The 13669-nt window shown below is 44.4% G+C and overlaps 1 protein-coding gene across 1 annotated transcript in view; it reads left to right on the top strand.

Moving 5' to 3' along the window:
* The window catches only part of GPC1 (glypican 1), a 209357-nt gene that overhangs the window by 106365 nt on the left and 89323 nt on the right, over nt 1-13669 (top strand). The gene's annotated exons all lie outside the window — the stretch shown is intronic.

Below are 13669 nucleotides of genomic sequence, written 5' to 3'. Positions count from 1 at the left end.
GTCAGACATTGTGTCCATTATCAGGTTTTGAAGGTCGTCAGACATTTGGATTCACAGTCCTCCTGACTGCATCAACAGCCAGCATAAGGACTTGTCATGGAAAGAATAGGAGTTGGGGAAAGAAGCTATAACAGCCAGGAAAGAAAGTAGAACTGGGAATTTCAAGCACTAAATAATAGATCTAAAGAAATCAGCCTGACCTTGAGGGAGCTGATAACCAAGATGAAGTGCTTTTACACTGAATAGAAAGAAAAGGCAGTGCATCTCTGCAAAATGCATTGTAACTGGGTGGCCAGGGCTGGCCACAGTGAAGGCATTCCTTTAAAAGCTCCAAATTAATTGCTTTTCACCCACTTCACAAAGTGATAACAAGGATTTTCAGAAGAGCCTTCCAATGCTGATTGCTCAGACTGATACCTGAACTGGACCTGATGTAGGTGCTGCAAAGCTCACTTTCTGACCTCAGAAATCCAGCCCTTTGCAGCGTTTAATGCCAGACATTCAGCAGCCTTTGCCCTCCCCTGTCTATGACAGCATTGGCTGGTAGAGCTGCTCTTTATTTTTGCCACAAACACTCAGAAGAACATAGCTGTACAGCAGTGCACAGAGTGCAAAACTTGATAGGAGCTTTGGGGATTATATTGATAAGGAGAAATTGGCTTGTGAAGAACTGGCTTAGCATGAGTGTAATTTTTTTGGTCGATCATCATAACATCAATATGAGTAATAATAAACAAAGGAGGATGTTTTGGTTCAGATGCCAATTAGGGCTGTGAGGGCTTTCTCTCTTTTTTTTTTTTTTTTTTCCAAAAATAGAGTTTTATTTCTGCAGTGCTTACCTGAGTTTCTTTTAAGCATCAAGCAAAGTAAGTGTTGTTCAATAAGCAAAGTAGTGCTTCAGCAGACCATAATGCACAGATCATTGCTGTTTTGCAGTGGGGAATAACCTCACTTGAGCCCACAAGGCCAAAGAGATGTCTTTTGCTTGCATTTTAGTTTGCTTAATTGCCCTTCCAATCAATAGAGAGCTTACAATTTATGCAAGACATGATTTAAAAAAAATAAAATTCATCACATTGTGTCTGGGGTTTGAGTATGTTTTTACCTGTAGGCAATATTATTATTTTTCCTTTATCTACTGCATAGGTAATGTAAAATTGAGGGTGTTCTGGTGATGGGACAATGAAAGCACTTCAGCTGCTGAAACAATGCTGTAGAAATCTTGCAGTTCATGTTAACCTCACAGGTAACCAGATTTTTGCAGGTAGTGCTTGGTAAATGAAAAAGTTTTTAATGTCAGATTGAGGTATTCTGCTCTTTCTGGTACTGGATGCCTGGTTTTGCTGCATTTCCTTAGAAGCAGTGGTTTTTTCAGTGTTTTTTTCAGGATTGCAGAGGTATTGGTGCATGGTTTGTCTTTATATCAGCAATTTTGCATGGCCTTAGAAGGACATAGTGGGGAAGGCCCCACTGGATAGGGATGTCCAACCCTTTCTCCTGGTATTTGCAGCCTGGAGATCAGCTTATTCATGGATTCTCTGCTGGCAGGTGCAGCAGGTTAAACTTCAAGCCTGGAGCTGCCTTTTTTTAGGCTCAATCACACCAAATCTTGCTTCTGTAATCTCCCTGCTGATCCTGGCAATAGTCTCTACTTGTAAATTGCCCTGAAGCTCCAGCTAGAATATAGCAAGGCTACAGCAACCTGCCTCCAAAGTGATGTTCTTCCTGATAGTATTCAACATTTTGCTCTGGTGAATAATCCATCCTTGCAGGTTGAGGTCCTTGAAACCCTGAATTGTCCCAACACCTCTGTTCTGAGCTGTGGCTTTGTCCCCTTGCCAGGAATTCCAAACTGTTGTTTCAGTCTCTGACAGATTTGGGGGCAAACATTTCATGGCCAGGAGCAGAGAATCCTTTATCTCATGCAAAGTATTTTTAGAGAAATATACACATGAAATACAGGTGAAAAATGAGAGGGATATTCAAAAGTGATAGATGTGGAACAGGATCCTATGGTTTGAGTGCTCTCCCTGCATAGCAGAGGACATGTGTTCCCAGAAACCCTTCCAGGGTCTGCCAGGGCTAAATTTAAGGTCCATATATATATGCTTAGCTGCTTACCAGTGCATTTGTTGTTTTCTTTTAGTTTCCTGTAGTTTGTAGGATTTAGGAGCATAAAATCTGAGCTTGCACATGTGGTCAGTGCTTTGCTGTTAGGTTTTAGCTGGAAAGGTAGTTATTTTGCTTTACAACTGTTTGGTTTTAATTTTAAAATTAAAAAAAGATAATAATTTTAAAAGCCCAGGCCATGAGCAATAGGAACATATGCTTTTGAGAGGTCAGAGTAGTGTTATTTCATTTTTTCATTAGCAGGATTCTGTTCCCAAATTCTTTGTTAATTCTGATGTCCCAGGGCTCTTGGTCAGGCAGAGGAGGTGGTGAAGTTCCCTGGGTGCACAGCCACCTGCTGAAGGCTGCTGGGTTGGGGTTTTTTTGAGCTTATTTAGCTGGGAAATTGAACATAACCCATACTTTGAAAGAAAATAAAAAGGGAACAAGATCAGTAGTCTTGGAGGGAGCTGGGACAGTGTTGAGCCTGGTTTTAAATATTGTTTTAAAGCTGCTTCCAGTATCATATGTGCCTCAGAGATTTTAATTGCACTGTGCTTGTGTTCACATTGGTATCCTCTCAGCAGATGGGAGATTTTCAGCACCTGTTAATATAAAATTAAATACTTTGACAAGGAACTTTGTTCAAGCAGATGGTTTTAAGAAACAGATGAGAGCTGCCTGCTGCCCCCTCTGCTGGCTGCAGGACTCAGCCAGGAAAGTGCCTGGGGGCAAACTGGAAACCTGGAGCTGGGCTGGGAGAGATCCCTTGGGACAATGAGGGATTTTTTTTTTATTTTTTTTTTAATTTATTTTTTTGCATATCACACAACTGCATGTCAATGTTGCACGAAGTCCTGAGACTCCTGAACTCCTGTCCTTCCCAGTAAGACTTGTGCCTCCCTAATCTGAACCTGAAAAAAACCCTTTTCTGGTCTTGATAAAAGCTAATCCTTGTCTGTCTCTCTCCTTTCTCCCTTCTTCCTCACTTAAATCACCTTTTAATAATGCTGTAGTGTTGTGCCAATCTTTCCTTCCCAATCATTTTGGGACATTTAACAAGTGCTCCCTGTGTGACTGCTGACCTTTAGCTGTGAGCCAGGACATCTGCCCTTTTGGGATTGTTTCATGTTTTCAGGATATATATCAACCAGCCAAAACAAAAATCTTTGGCTTTTCTTCAAAAAATTATCTGTAGCTCTCTCAAAATCTGGGATTTTGAAGCTGGGGTGATCAAGTACAGATTGAAAATTAGGTCTTTTATAGGTGGCTGCTCTTTGGAAAGTTGATGTCATTTCAAGGCTTTCATAATGTCCAGTGTTGGGAGCTGGGAATTGTGTATGCTGAAGCACAGAGCATGCAGATAATTAGCATTATCTGGGAGTTAGTTCTAGGCAGTTACATATTTCTTCTGAGGGTGAATCAATGTTTTAAATGTTACAAGGTGAGGAACATCCCAGCAGCTGTTACACGCTGATGGTTAAAATTTTAGAAGCTTATAGAGGCCTGTTGTTTAAAATTTAACCTAATGTGTCTTTGTCAGAGCAACTGATGTGTTTAACCCACAGCACTTATGGTTTCAGCCCCTGAGAGGACAGTTATGGGAGAGCAGCAGAAATAGATGTATTTGTTTCCATACACTGTGAATGCTTAAGGAAGCTGAGAGGAGACTGTGGAGACTCTGTCCTACCCTGCTGGCTTCAAACCTCAGCTACAAAACCCAGACCTGACTGAATTTTGCAGGTGTTTTCTCACTTGATGGTAACATGAACCAAGCCCTGCAGCCTGAAATTTTAAGCTGTCCAAATCTGGTGGCTTTGCACCAAAAGATGTACTTGGGGAAGTGCAGGACTATTCTGGGCAGCAAATGGTTGACAGAAGACCACAGCAACAAATAGCTGGGCCACAGGGACTGCAGTGTCTGCACCCCCAAATGTGTTGCCCCAGCACGACTGCTCTGTACTTCCAGTGCCACCACTGTCACCAAACTGGTGTTTCTGGAGGCAGTGCATGGTTTGGGTTCAGCAAGGTGCTGTCTGGAAGTTGGCATGTTTATGTGGAAACAGGAAAGAAGTCACCTAGGGGCTGGTTTTGCCTCAAAATAAGGAAATTATGTCATGCTTTGAGATAACCTTTGTGACAGAGTTATGGGAAGGAGCACTTGTGGAGTCAGGGTTGGGGGTTTTTTTAGGTAAACCCCCATGCTAGTGCTCTGACCTTGAAATTGCTGTGTTTGGCCTCAGCTGAGTGCTGACCTCTGGGGCATCCTCGGGCAGGCAGGAGGTGGCAGGGGGGTCCCAGTACCCCCCAGGCCAGCAGGTTGATCCCACTGAGTGGTAGGGACATGGGGGTGACTTCCACAGCTCACCTGATGGTTGGCTTTTCCAAAGTCTGCACTGGCCTTCTGCTGCCCTCATAACTGAACACCTAAGGCCAAGCATTGCCTGTGCATTGTCATCATTTCCAAGTATAAAGAGACCTAAACCACTTCAGCCCTCAAAGAAAAAGTTTGTGTGGTCAGGGAAATGGAGGAGGGAGGGGAATAAAAAAGAGCAAGGGCTCCGGGGTGAAGTAAGCTTAACAAACTCTGTGAAAATGATTACTTTTTCTAGTGAGATGACAAGGAAATTGGAGGAAAAGAAATACACCAGTGGATTGCTTTTGGTAGGTGTTCATCACCTGTACTGCATTTCTCTAACATGCTGGGGGGGTGCCCTGTTTGGCAGAATTTCCCACCCAAAAACCTTTTTAACTATTTGGTGTCACTTCCTGCATGGTGCTCGGGCAGCATCATTCAGAAGACAACCAGTCCTTCCCCAGCTTTGTTACCAAAAGTACTTGCAAGAGGGGCTGTGAAAGATTATTCTGATTAGGGTTGGTCCTGGCAAGAGGGAGGATGTCCCTTAACCTGGGAACAAACAAGCAGGGTCCCCAGGCAGAGAAACAAAGGTGGGGGTTCCCTTGGAGGAAGGTACCAAGCACCCTCACTCACCTCCTGCCTTGTTTCCCCCAAGGAAGCCCAGCAAAAGGCAGGATTGATGCTGGTCTGGCAGCATGCATAAAAAAAAGAGATTTTTATGTGAGGTGCTGAGCATCTCATTTGATATTTATGGTTTCCTGGAATGGGGTGTGGTGTCTACTGAGGCACATTCCTGGGCTCAGCAAGATGAATCCTGACAGGTAGCTGCCTGGGGGAAGCAAATGCTTAGGCTCACCTGTAACAGCTCTAGCACCTGGAGTTTTCTCTCCCCTTCCAGCCACTTCTCTTCCCATTTGATCTGCAAGGCTCCATTCTGTGCTGCAGGGTATATTGCAATGTACGTGCAGCATTTTGCTTCCCAGATGGCATAGGCACAATATTCTCTTTTTTAGAAAGAAAATAGAACAAAGCCCAGAAGTGGCAGGGCTGGGATGAGAGCAATGCACTGGAGTGACTCCTGCAAGGGCTTGCACACCCCTAGGAGATGCTTTATTCCTGCAGAAGTCCTAGGAGGTAGGAAAGGTAGCTCAGGCATCTTGGTTTCAGCAGCTGGCACTATGTTTTGTCATACACTCTGTTTCTGAGTGCTCAGGGAACAGTGAAATCTGCATCTGTTTAGAGACAGAAAAGAAACCTCCTGCTCTTCTCTGGCTGACACAGGAGTGTTTTGTCAGAAATTAGTGGTGTCCACATAGGCATTTCAGAAGAAAGTATTGGCAGTTTATTTTAACATTAAGGAATCAATGCAGGAATCTCTTTGAAAACCTCTGATTTCCCAGAGGGAGCAGCCAAAATCCAAGCTTTTAGTAGAAGCCACTCAGTGGCCTTCAGTGACTGAAATGGCTTCACACTCAGCTGGCTGTCTGGAGGTCACAGCAGTGAAGCAGGAGGCTGCACAGGAGCCTGTGTCTCAATCCAGTTTCTGCTCAGCCCCCTTCCATCCAGCTGACTTGTTTTCACATGAAACAGTTTCACTGTTCAGCTCCCTGGTGCTCAGTGTTTCAGTACAAGGCTTTTCCTGAGCTACTTTTATTGCAGTGTAACATGTGAATCACCTCTTGGGTTGGTAATTCCCCCCCCCAGCCTTGCATTTCCCAGGAATGATGTCTCTGTTCCTAGCGAGGAGCTGTGGTAATTTGGAAGCATCAAGGCTCTAGACAAGCTCCTGTCCCCACTACAGATTGGCACATGCAATGAACTTGAAAATATGATACTGAAATATGTGGCAGGTCCTGACACTGGAGGTTGTTTTATTTTGAGTACCTAAAGCTCTTTATTCTCATTTGAGATGATTAGAGGTACTTCATTCTCTCTCACCAGAACTGCTTGCAGCAAACTGGTGATTCTGCTTTGTGAATTATTGGCACTGAAGTAGCACATCCACAGAGGAAGAAGCTTTTTGTTCCTGTAATGCACTTCAGGGCACCCTGCCTCCTTCAGACTCAACAGGTGGTCCAAGGACTTTGTTTGAAAACAAAGAAAATCCTGGGTTTGAGTGAGTAGACCATGGGGGAGTGAAAAAGACTGGGTTTGGATAGAGGTGGGAGCAGAGCTTGGGTCTCTTGACTTTGAGCAAGGTGCAGCAGTACCAGAAATTCCTCTAGCCCATAAAATGGAGCAGTCCTGTTCTGCTAAGAGAACCAGATAAATGCATCATGGCATCCCATGTAAGCTGATGGATGACTGAGGAGCTGGGCTGATTTTTACAGTGTTGGATCAGTACCAGTGGTACCAATGGGAGCTTGAAGTTGCTCTGTGCCTATGAAAAGGCTGGGATTTGATCTGCCTACAGGGAGAGTGCAAGATAATCCCCCTGTGGGGTAGAGAGGGCCTGAATGCCTTCACTGGTGAGCATTTCTCCTTTATATTTGCCATGGCTGCTTAAGAATGCTTCACTTCTCCCCATTCCTTTCCAATCCTCATTTAATTTTTTCCCTTCAGACCACCACAGCTTTTTGGATTTAAAAGCAGAGTTAACATGGTGTAATACATGCAGAGCTTTTTTCCAGTACCTCACTTCCTTTCCAGGCTATTTCAAGGTATTTTGATTCTATGTCTTGTGTTTTCTGAAATTAGCCAGGTCAGAGGGAAAGAAAACCCTCATTTTGCCCAGCAGTTCATAGCTAATGCTGAAGAAACTGGGTGGTGTAAAGTCATTCTCATTAAACCTGCACCTTTGGCCAAGATATTTGGTTTGTTTCACTGTGAGGAGAAATAGAAATTAGAAAACACAGCTTTCTAAGGACCTGACCCTGCAAATTGTGGGGCCAGCATCAGGTGCTTTGAGTTGCTGGAGCCACACCATGAATTTTGCTTCAGCTGGATCACTTTCTTTAGGAGAGGACATGTCAAAAATGGCAGCTTTGTCAAAGGCCTCCAAAAATGTGGTTTTTTTGTAATGCTCCTCCAAATCCACTGCCATCCCACCAGGATCAGTCTTTTGCAAAAAGTTGCAACAGTTCCTACTGAGCAAGGGGTTAACATCAGCACACAGTTGGCAGAAGGCCAGGATGAAAGCAGCCCATGTAAAAATACAAAAAAACCAGAACTAAGAACAAGGAGACTGCATGCATTAGTAGAGGAAAGATATAAGGATTTAGTTTTTCCTCTGAAGCACCTTTTTATCAATTACTTAGCTTTATTTTAAAATGTTATGCTGGAGCTGTTGTCTCCATTTGTTGTAGCTCCCTCTCCAAAATGATACATCCATTTCCATGCTGATTGCTACACCTGCTGCTTAAGACAACAGCTGTGATCCCTTTCCAGGGCTCAACCTGCAAGAGCTGCCAAATGGTAGTCTGAAACAAAATTAAACAAAAGAGGAAAAATTGTCATAGAGAGCACCATGAAAATTGTTCTAATTTTCATTCTTAAAGCAAGAATGAGGGCAGTGGTTTTTTTCAAAGCAGTGCAGTCAAGAGCATGGATTCACTGAAACTCAGTGGCTTGGAGGTGTTGATTAAGGGAGAGGGTCAAATACATAGAAAAATACATAGGTGTGTGTATGTGTGAAGAGAAGTGTGTGTATTTCAGCTGAACTGACACAAACCCCAATTTTATGAATTGCTGTAGTCTTTATAGGTGTCACCAGGGATGGATATTACAATATATTTACATGTCAAGAGTTAATGAGCTTGTTAATTGGACTTTAGAGATTTACAGAAAGTGAGGGGTTGGAAGAGAGCTTGAAATATTCATTGAGTCCATCCCCCCTGCCAGAGCAGGGTCACCTACAGGAGCTCACACAGGAACATATCCAGGCAGGTTTTGAATGTTTCCAGGGAAGGAGCTTCCACAACCTCCTGAGCCTCCTGGGCCAGGGCTCTGTTACCCTCACAGGGAAGAAATTTGTCCTCCTGTTTATATGAACCCTCCTGTGCTCAAGCTTATATCCATTGCCTTTTGTCCTATTATTGGGTATACCTGAGAAGATCCTGGCTCCATCCTCCTGACTCTCTCTTTACATACTTATAAACATCAATGGGGTCACCCCTCATTCTCCTCCAAGCTGCAGAGCCCCATCTCCCTCAGCCTTTCCTCACCAGGAGATGTTCCACTCCCTTTTCCATCTTGGTGCCTCTGCTTTGGACTCTTTCAAGTAGTTCCCTGTCCTTCTGGAACTGAGGATCCCAGAACTGGACACAATATTCCAGATGTGGACTCACCAGGGCAGAGTAGAGGGGGAGGAGAACCACCCCCTTCTAATGCCCCCCAGGTGCCATTGTCCTTCTTGGCCACCAGGACTCATTGTTGGCTCATGGGCATCCTTCCATCCACCAGCACCCCCAGGGCCCTTTCCCCTTCACTGCTCTCCAACAGCTCAGTCCCCAACCTGTCCTGGTACCTGGGGTTGTTCTTACCCAGGTGTAAGACTCTACATTTGCCCTTTTTGTAATTCAAAACATTTCTCCCTGCCCAACTCTCCAGCCTGTCCAGGTCCCTCTGAATGGCAGCACAGCCTTCTGAGGTGTCAGCCACTCCTCCTAGGTTTCTATCATCAGCAAACTTGTTGGGAAGATACTGTCCCTCATCAAGGTCATTAATAAAGATGGTGAACAGGACTGGACCCAGCACTGATCCCTGGAGGAACCACTTGTCCCAGGTCTCCTGCTGGACTCAGCTCCATTGACCACCACTCCTGGGGCTCTGTTGTGTAGCCAGTTCTTAATCCATCTCACTGCCCATTCTTCTATCCTACATTTCCTGAGCTTGCTTTCCTTTGGAATGCCTCAAGTACCTGGTTAAATGTGATTGCTAAATTGGGATCTCCAGCTGTACTTACACAGAATTGGAGCTCCAAATGAAGGAGAAATCAGATACAGCAAGAGTACCAGCTTTGCTGTGAGTACTGAGGGCTTCAGACTTTTGGTTTTCATTTCCAGTAGTGCTTTGCAAGTAATGCACTGCTGAGCATGTCAGTGGTGATGCTCTCTGTGCTGCAGTTTCCCAACCTGCTTGGCAGTGATCCCTCCCTCCCCAAAAGCCCAAGGCAGCTGGAAGCTGGGGATCAGCCTGTCAGGTAATCAAGGCTTGGGGAAACACTGGTTGTTACAATTTAAGATGAGTATCAAGTCTGGGTTCAGCTTTTAACACAGAGGAGATAATTGAGTGGCTTCCTCCAGCCCCAGCAGTACAGCAATTCACATGTAAACTGCAACCTCTGCTTTAATGCTGCTAAAAATTATTAAATGGGTCCTCAAGGACTAATAAATGCCAATAAAGGTACTGTGTGACAGCACACAGGAAACTTGTTGAGGGGTAAATGGCTGGAATTTTCTTTCCTGAGAGCAGGATTTAGGCTCTGTTCTGGTGGACCTGTCTGTGGCAGTGGCTCTGCTCCTGCCATAGGTCAGAGGAAAAGCAAGGGCTTAGGGGGAAATACCCAAGAATGTATAGCCATAATTTGCTTTGTGCTTTAATTGTACCATCTGAAGGCAGAAATATGGCATTCTGTTGGTCTTGGTTTACTGTAAATCAAGGACTTGCCTGTATCTTTGTGCTTCACATTTGGTTCCAAATAAATAACAGTAGAGAGGTAATATTCCTCCTCTAACACTCACCACTTTGCCTGGGGTCAAGAGCTCAGGAGCACTGAGCATTCCTCCTCCTTCCCACTTTTGAGTGAACAGGAAGGCTGTGCAGCTGGCTATACCCATCCCAAAACCAGCCAGGGTTTTAAATGTTGGGTGTGCATTTGCTGCAGCTCAGAAAAATCATGCCAATTTCAAACCTGATTTTTGTCCAGCTCGAGGAGCTCTTTGAAAGGACTCTTTTCTTGTTTCTAATAGTGCCTGATCAGGGACCATCAGGTCCCTGAACACAGTTCAAGTTCTTACAGCCACATTGCAGTACCTGAAGGGAGCCTACAAGAAGGCTGGGGAGGGACTTGTTCAAGGTAATGCCTTTAAGCTGGAAGAGAGGAGGTTTAGGTTGGACATTAGGAAGAAATTCTTTACTGTGGGGGTGGTGAGACTCTGGCTTGAGTTGTCCAGAGAAGCTGTGGAAGTATCCAAGGCCAGGTTGGATGGGGCTTGGAGCAACCTGGGAGGTGTCTCTGTCCATGCTGGGGGGTTGGAACTGGATGAACTTTAAGGTCCCTTCCAACCCAAACTATTGTATGATTCTGTGATTCTGCTCAACCATGTCTGCTGTATGAAGCAGCTGAGAAACACTCAATGTTTTCCTGTTTGCATAGTCTGCCATCAAAAAGTAAGGAGGTGAAAGACCAGAACTGAGATTTCTTCCACAGCCTTAATTTATGCCTCTGTCTCTGGCACAAATGGACTATTCATATTCACTCTCTAATGATGTGAGCCTAGATTTTTATTAATTTTTTTTTCCTCAGGCCTTTTGCATCTTGCAGGGCATGTGATAGATGATGTCTGCTGAATCATCATCACTTGTTGTGTAGTGTGGTGCATTATTTACTGCAAAGCAGCCCAGCCCTGCATTCAGTACATAATTATTAATTTCCTCAAAGGCTTATTAAAGATTGTGTCATAATGCACAGGCATCAGGGAGCTGAATTCAAGTTTTACCAGCAACATTTTTCCTTTCCCTAAGTATGGGGATGTTCAGCTTAGGGATTTATGAGACAGACTTCACTGTAGTCTTTACAAACTTAACAGAAGGCCCCATTTTTACCCCAGAGATTCTTGGGGCATCAAATCAGCAGAAGCCAGTGCTCTGGCCACCTTTTTTGGGGGGAACAGCTGGATGGGTGCTGCTGGCCCAGGAGGTGCAGAGGGCCAGCTGAGGGGAAAAAAGAAAAGCAAAAGCAGGTAGCTGGTGCCATTGTAAAGCACCCACTCCATTCCTTCATCTCAGAAGCAATTAACATGTTTGGCTAAGCTTCCACAAAGTGCATCTTAAAGCAGATCCCCAGTGTGGAAGATTTGTGGGAGATCTGTAAGGGAAACTTGCTGTGAGGTTGTAATTACAGGAGCAGAGGAGTCCTGGAGCTCTCAGTCTGCTCATCAGAAATCTGCATTAAGTATGATTAGTTAAATGAAATCTTGAAATACCTCTTTATTTGATCATCCCTTTTTTTGTTGTTGTCTAAAAGAGAGGAAATCACATATTTAGTAGGAAAAGGTTTCTAGAGAGGGGATCTTTTTATTATGTTACTTTGGTGTTTGGCACAGTGTGGTTGAGAGCTTCCAGTGCTATAATAATAGTTATAATAAATATGCATTGCCAGTGAACTTGTACTTTTGTACTTCAAACATCACAGGTGAAATGATACAGAGTCAAACTGTTACCTGGGGAAAAAAAACTTTTCTTTGTTATTTTTTAAACTCTGAGAAGCATTTCTGTGGGAGAACAAACAACTCCTTTTTTGCCTTTTTAAAGTTAATGCACAGAAAGTCTTCAGCTGATGAGCAGAGGTCCTGTGTAGGATGGCTGTTTCATTACCAAGAGTTTAAGTGAGCTATAAATATATTTTATGTCCTTGTACAAGTTCAGAGTACCATGAAATATAATTAAAAGATTCTGGGCACTGCACACATAGGAGCTACATAGGAAATAAATATTTGACCTTTTTTACCTTCGATCATCAGTAAGCAATTGCTTTCTGGGCTTCCTGTGTACATTGCTTACTGCTTTGGCTTAAATAGGAGACAAAAATTCCTACTGAGAATGTGGAATGAATATTAACAGTTGAATAGTTCTTCAGTCTGGATCTTTCTCTTCTCTAGAAGATGCAGTAGAAAATGCCAAGCTATTAAGAAGCTAACAGTTACCTTTAATTATGCAGGCCAGCTATGAAGAAGGGAGAGATTTGGAGTCTATTGTTATTTCCTTTTATTTCTGAAAAGAAAGCAAGAAATGCTAATTGAGACATTTTATACAGCTGAAGCACAGGGTGTCTGCAGCAGTTCTGTTTTATTCCTAGCCAAGGCAAACACCAGCCGTGTATCTTGCTGGAGTAGGATCAGCCTGGGGATTAACAGCCCTGAAAACTTACTGAGGAGCTGACTCACTGAGGAGCCTTTTGTGTAAAACTGAGCCAAGTTTTGACACTGGATAAGTTGGTGTAATTTGGTTAGGACACAGCTCAGTGGTTTTCAGGTTTGCATGGAGGAATAAAGCTGTGACTGACTCCATCATTCTTAAAGAAACCCAGAAAATGAAATACACAGTAACAAATACAACATTTAACCTCTTAGGGAAAGAAACTAGAACAAGCCCTTGTCTGCTGTGTGCAAAACCAGGGAAGAAGCCATTGTGCAGTGGAGCTCTCAGAAGGGAGTTTACAAGATCTGATGATCTGATTATTGTTTGGGTCTGCAGTTACTGCCTGCAGAGAGCAAGCCTGTAGGGCTCACAGCCCTCTCCTTAGGTATAGCTGCAGGCAGCACTTTTCTCCAAGCTCTTTGGGACCATTTTCTTGACCCCCTCTGAGTGCTGGTGGGGCTGCAGGTGCAGCCTCAGAGCTGGGGGCTCTTTGCTCAGCAATGCAGAGATCAGCAGTGCTCCCAAGGCAGCTGGAGGTGTCCATGGCAGGAGTTTGGGACTCTTGCTGGAGATGTTCCCAGCAGAGGGAGAGTGTGAACCCCAAAGAGGTAGGAGCATGAAAAGGAAGAGGGAGCCAGCATGAGATGGGAAATCCTCACTTGCTGTAAACCTACTCATCACTGCCCAGACAGTGGGTGCCTCAGGGGTGAACTGAGGGTGGGATATCAGTCACCTCCAGACATTATCAGCCCCAAGTGCTGTAATAGCAGAACTAGAGTCTGGGAATAAATGTCTCTGTCAGACCAGGGGGAAGCACTGTGGCAAGACATTACAGGAGGCATGTGTGGAAGGCCACAGAGTGCCTGCAGTGCTTGTTTCAGCATGGGAGCTGCTAAGATGAAGAGATGGGGAGGAAGCACAGGCAGCCTCATCCTGCACTGAATGGCATGGCCAGGCATCCCTCTTGAGGACTCTGATTTCTTCCTGCAACAGGCAGAAATTAGCACCACCAAAAAAAAAAGGCTTTGGAGACAAACTGGCCTGTCTTTGCAGCAGCTCTTTCCCCAGGATCTCTGCTCCTCATTCTGAAATGAGTAGACACCCTCCCAGTCCCATGGCCCT

Source organism: Calypte anna, chromosome 9 (assembly GCF_003957555.1).
Source record: "Calypte anna isolate BGI_N300 chromosome 9, bCalAnn1_v1.p, whole genome shotgun sequence".
NCBI classification, from domain to species: domain Eukaryota; kingdom Metazoa; phylum Chordata; class Aves; order Apodiformes; family Trochilidae; genus Calypte; species Calypte anna.
The sequence above is the reverse complement of the archived record's forward strand: the minus strand, read 5'-3'. Positions and strand labels throughout refer to the sequence as shown.